Below are 12,035 nucleotides of genomic sequence, written 5' to 3'. Positions count from 1 at the left end.
TACTACTACCTACCTACCTACCTACCTACCTACCTACCTACCTACTACTACTACTCTCTCTCTCTCTCTCTCTCTCTCTCTCTCTCTCTCTCTCTCTCTCTCTCTCTCTCTCTCTCTCTCTCGATCACGATCTCTTTGGTTTAGGGTTTCAAATGATCTCCGTCATTCCATCGATCAACAGTCGATCGAAATCGCTCTCTGGCTCAATCTCAGTCGATCGAAGTCGATATGTGGTTCAATCTCGGCGTCGCTGTCACGTTCAATCGCTCACGCTCGACGTCACTCTCTGGTTGGATATCGGAGTCTATCTCTGCTTGAATCGCTCTCACTTGACCTCGCTCGGAAAATCCATAAAAACAGGTACATATTGGATTTTATTGAATTTAGGCTTATTTTGGACTTCTCTGATGATATTGAAGCTTGATTCTCTAATTTATAGCGATTAAAGGTCATGAATATGAAAACATGAATTCTAGGGTTTATCAGTTCATAACTGTTACAGATTGAGATTAATGTTGTGTTTGTTGATTTTTCTAAGATTTACTGTGTATTCGGGTAAGAATGGGTATCTGTTGTATATAACTGACATGAAAATGAAGTAGAGATACTGTAATGCAAGTTTACTGACCCCCAGTAGAAGTTTACTATCCCCTAGTAAACTTCTACTATGTTTACAAGGGGCAATAAAGTTGTTTATTAGGGTAAGAATGGGTATCTGTTGTGTGCTGTGGCCCTGAAATTGAAAGGGAGTTATTGTATTGGTTGTTTACTGACCCCCAGTAGAAGTTTATTGGGGGGTAATAAACTTTATTTTTTGCATATGCAGTTTATAAATGCAAGTTTTTACTACTTATATGCAGGATGAGAAGAGGTTCAAGACATTTAATTGTGACTTCTGAATCCGAAAATGATTCGGTTCAAGAATCTGCAGCTTCTATGAGGACATAACAAAATATAAAAGAAGTTTTATAGAAGATAAAGTCGAAGAAAAAGAGAAAATAGGTCCAGAAGGTGCTACTGCTGAAGAAGAAGAAGAAGAAGTAGTAGTACTGGTAGAAGAAGATGATGATTACACTGAAGAGGAAGAGGGGGAAATAGAAAAGTTTGTTTTTCAGAAAAGATCAACAGGCGGAAAAAGAAAACAAGCGGAGACAGATTCAGGGGAGGAGGAAGGGGGAAGAAAGAAGAAGAAGAAAAAAGGAGGAGAATGTGACTTGACCAAGATCAAACATGTGCAGCAAAAGTGCTCACTTACATCATTTTATATGTTAATGTATAGATACAAGAAGAGCATCCTAGAAGAATCATGGGAGTTGATAAACAATACTTGTTTTCGGGGAATAATTGAAGCATTCAGATCGGGCAAGATTGATGAGGATCAAGTGAAGAAGCTTGAATCTGATTTTGAGATCTTAATGAGGCACTACAATAGTGACAATAAAAACTTTATATTTGGGATCAAGGAGATTGAAATTACGAAGCATGACGTACATTCAATTTTTGGAATAACCAAAGAAAGCTCAGATGTGGATATCACAATAGAGCAGAAATACTGCAAGGGCAATAAGAAAAGCACAGATTCTGCTGTTTTTAGAAAGCAAACGAGAAGAACGATCACCAGAAAGGTTATTGATGACACATTAATGGAAGTGCTGAGGAAGATTCAGAAGAAGAAAGGGGATCCGAGGAAGATAGCCTCTTTGGTTATAATGTACGTTATGTCAGCTTTATTTTTCAGCAGAAGCGGGAACCACATTGAATGGAAACTGATACTCAAGTGTGAAGACCTTGAAGGCATCGACAAATACAACTGGTCACATAAGGTATTACAATTCTTGCACCAAGGACTTCACAAGCACGTAAAAGGGGAGCCAAAAGTTTTGAACGGAGGCCTCTTTCTGGTTCTATACTGGTTCCTTGAGAAAACAAAAATAAAGAAGCGGATTCTCAAGAAAGAGAAGGAGACTCCCAGATTTATAAGATGGTCAATACAAGAGATCATTAAAGAAAAGGAGTATTTGAGAAGACCTGAATTGCTAGAGGTAATTAATTTTTTTTTTTTTTTTTATAAAACTATTGCATTGTATTTTTAGTTTTTCGAAAAACTAATTAAACCGATTTGTGTCTTATAAATGTAAAAACATAAACTCATAACAGAAGATCCATGGATGGATGAGGAGGAAACGAGTTCCGGCAATGATGTGCGGCATCAAGATATGGAACACCAAGCTTCATTGATTGGGTAAGTTTGAATGGTTACTAACACCCACTAAAACTATTGGCAATGAAAATGGAACTTGAATTGCAAGTTTACTGACCCCTAGTAGATGTTTACTAGGGAGCAATAATGATGACATATTAGGGTATCTGTTGTGTGTTTTGACCATGAAATTGAAAAGGAGATACTGAATTGCAAGTTTACTACCCCAGATAGAAGTTTACTGGGGGCAATAAACTTCTTCTAGATTTTCTAGGGGGCAATAAAGTTGTTTATTAAAGTATTTGTTGTGTGTAATTGGCATGAAAATGAAAGGGAGATAATATATTGTTGTTTACTGACCTTTAGTAGAAGTTTAATAGGGGCAAGTAAACTTGTTTATTTAGATATAATTGTTTAACAGTAATGATATCGTAGTTATAACGTGTATAGAAGCTGCCGATGGAAGATATGAAGAAGAAGCTGACAAAACTTGCCAAAGCAAATGAAGAACCGGTGAAGAAAAAAACTGAATTGCTCGGCAAATAAAGAAAGCGAACAACCAAATCATTGAGCTAAAGAAAGAAATGAGGGCAGACAAAAATCAAATCAACGCTCTCAAGAAACAGTTACACAAGGCGGCAAAACATGCTCAGACAAAATAGATAATATGTGTCACTGAGGAGAAGGAGGAGGAGGAGGATAGGTGAAACCCGGTTGAAGTGGAAGAATATAATTGCAGAGACAACATGGAAGATCATAGCTACAGAAAGGAGCAACCAGGAACTGAAGAGGTAAGAGTAGAAATCAGTTTACTGACCCTCAATAAATATTGTGTTTCTTCATTTTTTTTAGGATAACTTGTGCGTTTTCTTTTGTGTAGTTTTTTGAACAAGCAGAACCAGTTCCATTGTCAGCTATATTTCCAGAAGACGATGAACCTGTGAAGGTCTAAACTACACAAACTTGTTGCTCAAGCTGTGCAAATGGTCAAAAAATAAATAAATGAATAAACCAGCTTGAAGAATAAAGGACAACAAGCAGAAGGGCTTAAGAAATATGTCAAGAAAACAAAACAAACTGTGGAGATGCATTTGAAACGTCAAGCTGTACAAGCGTGGGGCAGAAAAGAGGGAAGAAGAATGGGAATATGACACCCCTGAAGGGCTAAAGCCAGCAAAAAGAATAAAGAAGGAGGAGCAGAAAGTCAAAAATAGTATTGTTATTGATGGAGTGAACTGCAACACTGATACATGGAAGCTCTTAGATGAAAAAGTGGCGAATCACTATAAGAACTGGTTTGATTTGAACAAGGACAAGAATGATGAGTAAGTTTATTCTTCCCTAGTTTATATATAACATTACAATTAGTTCCCTGGTTTGACTTGCTTATGATTTATAATTTGTGTCTACACAGTTTCCGGTATTGGGAGTGTTGTAATGGTATCATTGCCATTACCAAAGACGACTTGAAGAGAATAATTCAAGAAGGAGAGATTACATCTAATGTGAGAAAAGTTTACTGGTTTTACTAACCCCAATAAAGTTGATGTTTGAGTAACCTAAGATGTATTCTTTGTTGTAATTTGTAACTTATGTTGTACATGCAGACAAGGGTGTACCTCCAAATGTTGAAAGAGCTAGGAAGTAGAAGGTCTTGGTCGGATTCCTAGACATAGAGGCAGCGGTAAGTAGTCTAACCTGAAATAGAGTGGTGGCTGCACCGTGGTCTCCTCCTTTACTTTTTTCAGTTAACACAATCTTACTACTTGCTTTTATAAATATAGCGCATGGCGGTGGTACATGAACAAAAATTGAAGGAGTTCCTAGCTGGAGGAGGAAAACAGGGGGAATTCAAATGTAATGAATTGGATACAGAGCTTTCCATTATTAATCCTCTCTAGTCCATCTTTAGTAAGGACTTGATTTTCATTCTTGGACGTGATTAACAACAAAGATCGATGCTTCTATCACCTAAATTCAATGCTACCGCCAAGGAAAGATTACTCTGCCGACACCAACATCCACTTTCAGAATGCAATGGCAGTGGTGAGTTGTAACTGATTTATCAAGGTAAGAAGTTTACTGTGGGGCAGTAAACTTCTACTGGGTTTTGTTTGTTGCTTGTTCTCTTAATTTGTTTGAGTTGTAATTTACTTGTGTGTTGGAACCAACAGGTGAAGCACATTATGGTGTTTGTCAAACGCGTATATGATTCCACCATATACCCTCTCAGCCAAGGCTTGAACCGTGATGAATGGAGGGAAAACTATGGCAAGCAGGACAGCCAAGGAATAGAGGTTGACGGTTACTCGATGATGAGTGCTGAAGAGAAAAGAACAAGAAGATGGATGCTGGACCAAAGCGTTTATCAAGCAAGATACCAGCTAATTGATGTCTTATCCTGCCCGCAGCAAAAGTGTTTATCGTAAGTACCTTTAAACTTCTTTTAAACTGTTTTATTGGGGACATAAATTATTTGTCTGTTTTATTGGGGTCAAAAATTTAGTAACACTGTTTCTTAATACATTGCAGGTCAGACTGTGGACCATTTTTGCTCCATTTCATAGAGAGCCTATGTCATGCGAAAAAACCGACAGAAGATGGTGGTAATGAAATGAGGAAGAAGATGCTGCTAAAGTTCATGGACATCAATATAGAAAAAAGATTAGTGCCACTTTAGATGTAGGATCTTGAAAAATGTGAAAATCTGTTGTATTTTGGTAGTGTTGCAAGAACATATGAGTGATCTTGAATTTCAGTGCCAGAACTTGTTCTTTTATTTTGGTCTATTCCTTTGATCTTTCTGTCAATTTCAGTTATCTTTTGTTGTCAGGTTCAGTTTTTTTTTGTTACAGGGTGGTTATTAGGGGTCAGTAAACTTTGGTTGCTTTGTTCAGGAACATTACTGACCCCCAATAATTTTTCATACTTGAGAGTTTACTACCCCAATATGTCATTAGAGGATGCTTGTTGGTCTATTCCTTTGATCTTTTTATCAGTTTCAGCTATCTTTGGTTGTCAGATTCAGTTTTTTTTCGTTATAAGGTGTTATTGGGGGTTAGTAAACTTTGGTTGCTCTGTTCAGAAAAATTATTGACTCCTAATAATTTTCCATACTTGAGAATTTACTACCCCATTATGTCATTAGAGGATGCTTGAAAGGTGTCTAAGTAATAACAATCATGTAGAAACTTTGGTTGCTCTAGTAAGGAAAATTATTGACCCCCAATAATTTTACACACTTGAACATATATGAGCATAACAAAAACTGGAAGCATTCTAGAGTAAAGAAAAGACCTGGAAAAGAGTAAAACAAACATCCAAGTATCAAATTGGAAGAAAATCAAGGAAGGGATGTGTTGTATCAAGTAATATAGAAAATTACTGACCCCTAATAATTTTCCACACTTGAACATATATGAGCATAATTTTCCAATAATTTTTCATACTTGAGAGTTTACTACCCCAATAATCTTCACCTTATACCTCCGGTTAGGACCTTAAACCCGTTTCATAGCACATGACATTGTGATTTCGTTTGTTGTTGGGGCGTTTCGAATTCGCATATGTGAGAAAATTTCGGCAACATCTCCCTACAGGTCCCCAAGTGCACGAATATCTATACCCAGTATGCACTCGAAGAACAATAAAGGAAGATCCTATAGAAATATATATACCCACAACCGAAAACAAAACGCACCAACAACAAATGGAATCTCAATGTCATATGCTCCCAAACTGTCCAAATATGGGACAATTCGGAAACAATTTTGTTAGACACAGTCGTAACATAATGGTTCTTGAACAGGATTTTTAAAGGTAACAATATATTGATGAATGTATAAGAATATTATAATTCTTAATTACATGATTCATCATTTTATTTTTTATCATTTGAATACATAAATGATTTGCATGAAAACGAAAATTTGATAAAATATTTTTTAAATAATTATTTATCATACATACAAAAACTAAAGATATATATATAGTTCCTATCCAGAGCGAAACTTCACTTTGAAATTAAAGTGTGAAGTTCCTTATTTGACTCATTTTTCGGTCATATTTCCATATCTCCACCGTTCAGTTTGTAGAACCTAATGCATAGATCACTCTTGCCAAGTTTCATTGAAATTGGTAATTGTTAAAGTACCAAATTAGATGAATCAGCGAACGAACCATAAGTCTGTTTATTCAGAACTGTTTGTGTAAATAATGATTATGAAAACCCAAATTATCATCAAATTCAATGAAACTTAACAGAAGTGATCTATGCATTAGGTTCTACAAACTGAACGGTGGAGATGTGGAAATATGAGGTACGAATAAAGTAACGTTACTACGTACTTTAACTTTACTTAAAGTTAAAAGTAACGTTTACGTTTTTACGTTTAAGTTAAGGTAAGTAATTAATTAATTAATTAATTATATTACTAACTTAAAATTAAATTAACTAACAACAAAATAAAGTAATATATATATANACACACACAACAATATATATATATATACACACANGGCCATATATATATATTAATAATTATACATACAAACACATTAATTATANACACACATATTATANAACAACATATATTATAGTATACACACTATANCGAGTTATACAAACAACTATTATATACACAAAACAACGATATATATATATANACACAATTAAAATTTAACTACCCTTAACTTTACTAACANGTATATATANACTATCAATTAATATATATATATATATATATATATATCATCAAGCAATCCAGTAATTATATTATCCTCACAAGTAAGCAACATTCCATCAAAATTGGACTGCCGTCAAAGTCGCAGGAAAGTTCGCTTGAAAATATGCCTAATTGAAGAAAGTAGATGAATTAAAATAGTTACATATCAATTAGGAGAGAAGCAGCTCTTGAAGATCGATCAAATTCATGAAAAAAGCTTCCAAAACTCGATTTGGATCAGATGAATTCTGTGAGGGGGGAGGGAAAAAATATACACTACGCCAATTTCGCAATCATAAGACAGATATCAGACGACAGAAGTCGTTTTTACTGTCATCTGATTAAATTTTACGACAGACATTTAAAATTCTGTCGTCTGAATGTAGCAACCCGCAGACAGTTAAAACTAGCGTGTTCATGAGACGACAACCATTTGTTGTCTTAAAAACAAGAGAAATTTTACAATTGATATGAACATTTTAAGACGACAGAAGAGTATCGTCTCTTTAAAACAAAAAAATTTGTCTGGCGGTGGTTTTTACTTAAATCAACTATCTATTCTTTTTGGTTTGAACTCAATTGTCATTCTCTCTCCCCGACAACTCTCATTCTCAATAAAGGGAAAACTGAAAACCCAGCGCCCTCAACCAGATCTGTCCTCGAGCTAACTAAAATCTCAACGCTTCAGTCCCTTGAACCAAAAGAACCTCATCCCCACGAAGAACCCATTTCGATCTCCCACCCTCGATCCACCGGCCGGCCACAGAATTAGGGTTTGACAAAAGACGAACTTCAGTGCGCACTCATAGATTTTGGGTTCCCTGTTGTCTCTGCCGGTAAGCTCTTTGACTCATTGTAAGCTGATTTAGTGTTTGCTTGGATTGGGTTTGGGAAATTAGGGTTCAAATATGGAATTTTCTTTGAAATTTGCTTTTGCTGGGTTTTGTTCATATTGGGAATGCGGGGTTTGTGTGGTAGGTTATGTTCACAATGGGTATTGGGTTTAGTGGGTTGTGTTCATATCAAAGGAGTCGAGGACTAAATTGAGAAGGGCTGGTACTTCATCCTGGGATGTTTGTCGAATGTTGATCTTACGCACACCAGATGTTTGTTAAATTGCCTCACTGGGCTACATTGCATGTTCTCTATTTTTTTTTTTTGTAGTAATGTGTAGAGCTGTAGTGAGGGATTATGAATAATGGATTATGTATTCTAGTTTCATAGATTTTGTGTGATTACGTTGGGGTTTTGGCTTAATGTCAAATGATCGATGTTTTGTATGTGGGAAATTTAGGGGACTCGATTGGAGTCCTTGACTAGAAAGTGAGCAAGAGCAAGGTGATGGTGGAATGGTTGTCATTGGATCATAATGTGGGTATACAGATGCTAAAATAATGGATTGCAGGTACAAACTTGTTTTTGCTCCTCTAATTCTTTTATAAGCACTCATCTGTTGCATTTTAAAATTTTGTGCTGGAGGATTTGAGAAGAAGCAATCAGCTTAGGATCATTTTCTCTTTCCATAGCAAGTGCTGGTAATCATTTATCTCTTTTTTAATTGCAGGTACAAAATTTGTGGAAGTTAAGATCTACATTGGCACATAGCTATATGTACACTTATCTATGCACTGTAAACTTCTAGATGTATTTAGGTATATGATGCAAATCTATGCAAATTATATTAGTTCTATCAGGCTTTATGGTTTTATGTGGTTTTATGTAATAGATAAATATGACTAGAACAAGAATTTTACTAACCAGACTCATAATTAATAGTTTATGTGAGTTCATTCTCTCTTTCATTGTTATTCTGTTGCTCTGAGTTTATACCTGTACAAATGTTCATATATATGCAGGTTTGAACGTTATGTTTTTCATTTCATCATTTAGGTTTATTGTAATTGTTTTTTATCAAGGAAACTATGTGTGTGCTTGCAGAGTAGATTACCATTCGAAGTGTTGTTAATTGTGAAGCTACCGCTCACATTCTAAACATCTTTTTTAGGTTGGTTTGTTTATAATCCCATCCCTTTATGTCTACATACTCTACTTTTTTTTTTTATGAATTTATACTCATATATAGATATAGATATATAATTTCAGTTATATGTAGCACCCAAATGTTGTATAATGATTTTGTGTGCATAGCGGTTTATTCTTATATGTTCTTCACCAGGATTTGATCTTTGTAAGTTTATGATAGTATCACAGAGTGCGTTGGGTTGATGAGAGTTCCACTGATGGCTCTTTTAACCTAACAGAGATACCAAAAGATGTTAACTCTTAATATCTAATTTTTGCCATTATTTCTATAAATGGTTAGAAAAATTTATATTCCAAGTTTGCAAATCCAAAGAATCAGAGTAGCAGTAGCTACTAGCTACTAAAAGTTTATTTTTCAAGTTGCAGGAGTAATGTATGAATTACTGAAGCATTGCGGTTGCAGGTAGAAGAACAGAAGTGGCTTCATCATGAACAACTTGTGGTATGCATTTGGAAGCCGTGCACTATTTTCATGTTTGTATATGAATGCATGTGCAACTGTTTAGATGTTTACATCTGCATTTTTTATCCATGTGTACATCACTATTTGCTTGGAATATCTAAGAGGTGTGGGTTATGCTACTAAGACATTTCATTTACTTGGAATATCTAAGAGGTATACTATTAATTAATTCAGACAGTTTATATTTGATGTCACAATGTTCTCTTCTTTTTCTTATTCATAATTTTCCATTTGTATTTTATTTCCTACATATAAGTATAATTTTTTTGGTGATCAACTGTGTATTAACTTGGCTATATATTGATACTTGTATGCCATTCTATAAGGTCGATTAAATAAGTGATTGGTCTGGCATATTGAAACATTAGGGATTATTCCTGTGTTGAATCATTTTCTGCAATTATATGACATTAAAAGTCGTTTCAACTCATTTCCTGAATTACTACAACATCCAAGCAGTTTCCATTTCATCTCATTTTGAAACTTATAATGTTATCCTCGTTTTGTAGGTTGGAGTTTGATTTGGCTATGCAGAGCAGTGATTTGAATAGAGCTCTCCAGTGCCTACTCACAATGAGCAACATCAGGGACTTGGGGCAAGATAATTCAATTCAAGATTTGATGTGAAGGACATTCTAAGTATGACATATCACCAATGTAAGAGCTTATGAGGTTTTATGTCACCATCCAGTGATAAGGATTGGTTGCTCAATTCAGTGATATGACTTGGTTTTTGATGTTAAAACTTATTGTTGTTATAGCTTATAGGGAGCTATAAGTCTCTTTAGAACAAATAACTCTTTGTAAAATTTGTTGGTGTTTGGCAGTAAGAATGAATTTGAGATTTCTGAATTATGTTGTGCTTTTGTTGAGACATTAAAATCCACTAAAATTGACATCCAGATTGAAATCAGACAACAGATGGCCCTATAGACTTTGACGTCTCTAAATCTTTCAAACAACATTTATATGTCGTCTTAAAATAAAAAAAGATAATAGTAGATGTCGTCTGAGATAGATATCAGATGACAGACAAATGACATTTGAATTGGTCTGAGACGACATACAGTTGCTCACTTTTGAGTATAAAACTAATTTCAACGACACTTTTATGTCGTTATAATCACTGACGCATACACACGACAAATGTGTTTATATCGTATGTCGTGTGAAGTTTATCATACGACAGATTTTGCATGTCGTCTGAATGTTTATCAGATGACAGCTTGACAGACGACACGCAAAAAAATGATCAGACGACGGGTAGGCAAAATTGATGTAGTGATAGTTGAATCTGTTCTGTTTTGGATAGAGGCTGAATAAATGATGTGTTTCACTTAACCGACGGAATATTTTGTCGCCTAAGACTATTTTCGTCGGCTAGGAGTTATATTCGTTCTTTTTTGTCTCAGGGCCGAGAATAGAGGCATTTCTTAATCGACAGAAAATGGCGTTGGCTAAGTAAGTATATTCGTCGCTTAAGAACTACTTAGCCGACAGCACAAGATTGGTAGCCCAGGACTGTCTAAGCAGACGGACAGTTTTTCGTCGCCCAAGACCAGCCTTACCAACTGAACTATTTCGTCGCCTAGAGTTACTAAGCCGACGAAATTTTGCCGATGGAAATTTTTCGTCGCCTAGCAATTACTAAGTCGACGGAACTTAGACGACGAAATATATTTTGTCAGATAGGAATATCTCAGTCGACAAACGTCCTCGACAGTCTCTTCCGTATTCGTCGCCTACTTAGGCGACAGTTGTGGTGTCCTATACGACGGTTGTTTTTCCGTTGACGAAGACAGACTTAGCCGACGAAATTTTTTTTTTCTGTCGGCTAGGACCAAATTTCCTCTAGTGGCACCTCTTCCATCATTGGTTCCTCGGTCACCACAATGGACATCAGACTAGCCTCTAAATCTGAACCCTCTACCCTCTTGCAACACCAAAGATGACACGACCCACCCTGAATTTCACCCTGAAACCCGGAGTAAGTCGTGCGGGGACCACCTCCAAGGAAAATTTACTGAAAAGATTAAGAAAATCTCCCTTGCAGATGGAGAACCCTAACTCGAAAATTCCAAATTACACTCTTAAATCAACACTTCCAAACATCACATAATATACAATAATCCCAAAGTATTCAGAGCTACTAAACACAAGCGGAAGCAAGAAAACACGAGTAGGTTGAACAGGTAACCTACTGAGGAAAACTGGCAGAAATGCGGGTGACTATGCTTCGCCTCCTACTAGATCCAACCCGAACTCTGCAGACTGGGCAATTTAAAACGAAGGGCCCAGGGGAAAACATTTAATAACGTTAGAGTGAGTGGACAAAAATAAAATAATAAATAAAATATTTATGTTTCCCCAAATTAATTTCTAAGGAAAAATCGAATGCATGCCGCAAGCGATAAAACTTTTATCTCATAAAATATCGAGCCTCTCAGACTCTATAATATATATAAGTATTTACACACGTCCATACTCCCTATATAAATTCATGGGTCTATATAGGGCTACTACGCTCGCGTCCAACGCTCACGTCACGCCTTAATGCGGTGCTACACTACGCCATCAAGGTGTACAGACGGGTGTATAAATATGT

Source organism: Fragaria vesca, linkage group LG5 (genome assembly GCF_000184155.1).
Source record: "Fragaria vesca subsp. vesca linkage group LG5, FraVesHawaii_1.0, whole genome shotgun sequence".
Lineage (NCBI taxonomy): Eukaryota > Viridiplantae > Streptophyta > Magnoliopsida > Rosales > Rosaceae > Fragaria > Fragaria vesca.
The sequence above is the reverse complement of the archived record's forward strand: the minus strand, read 5'-3'. Positions refer to the sequence as shown.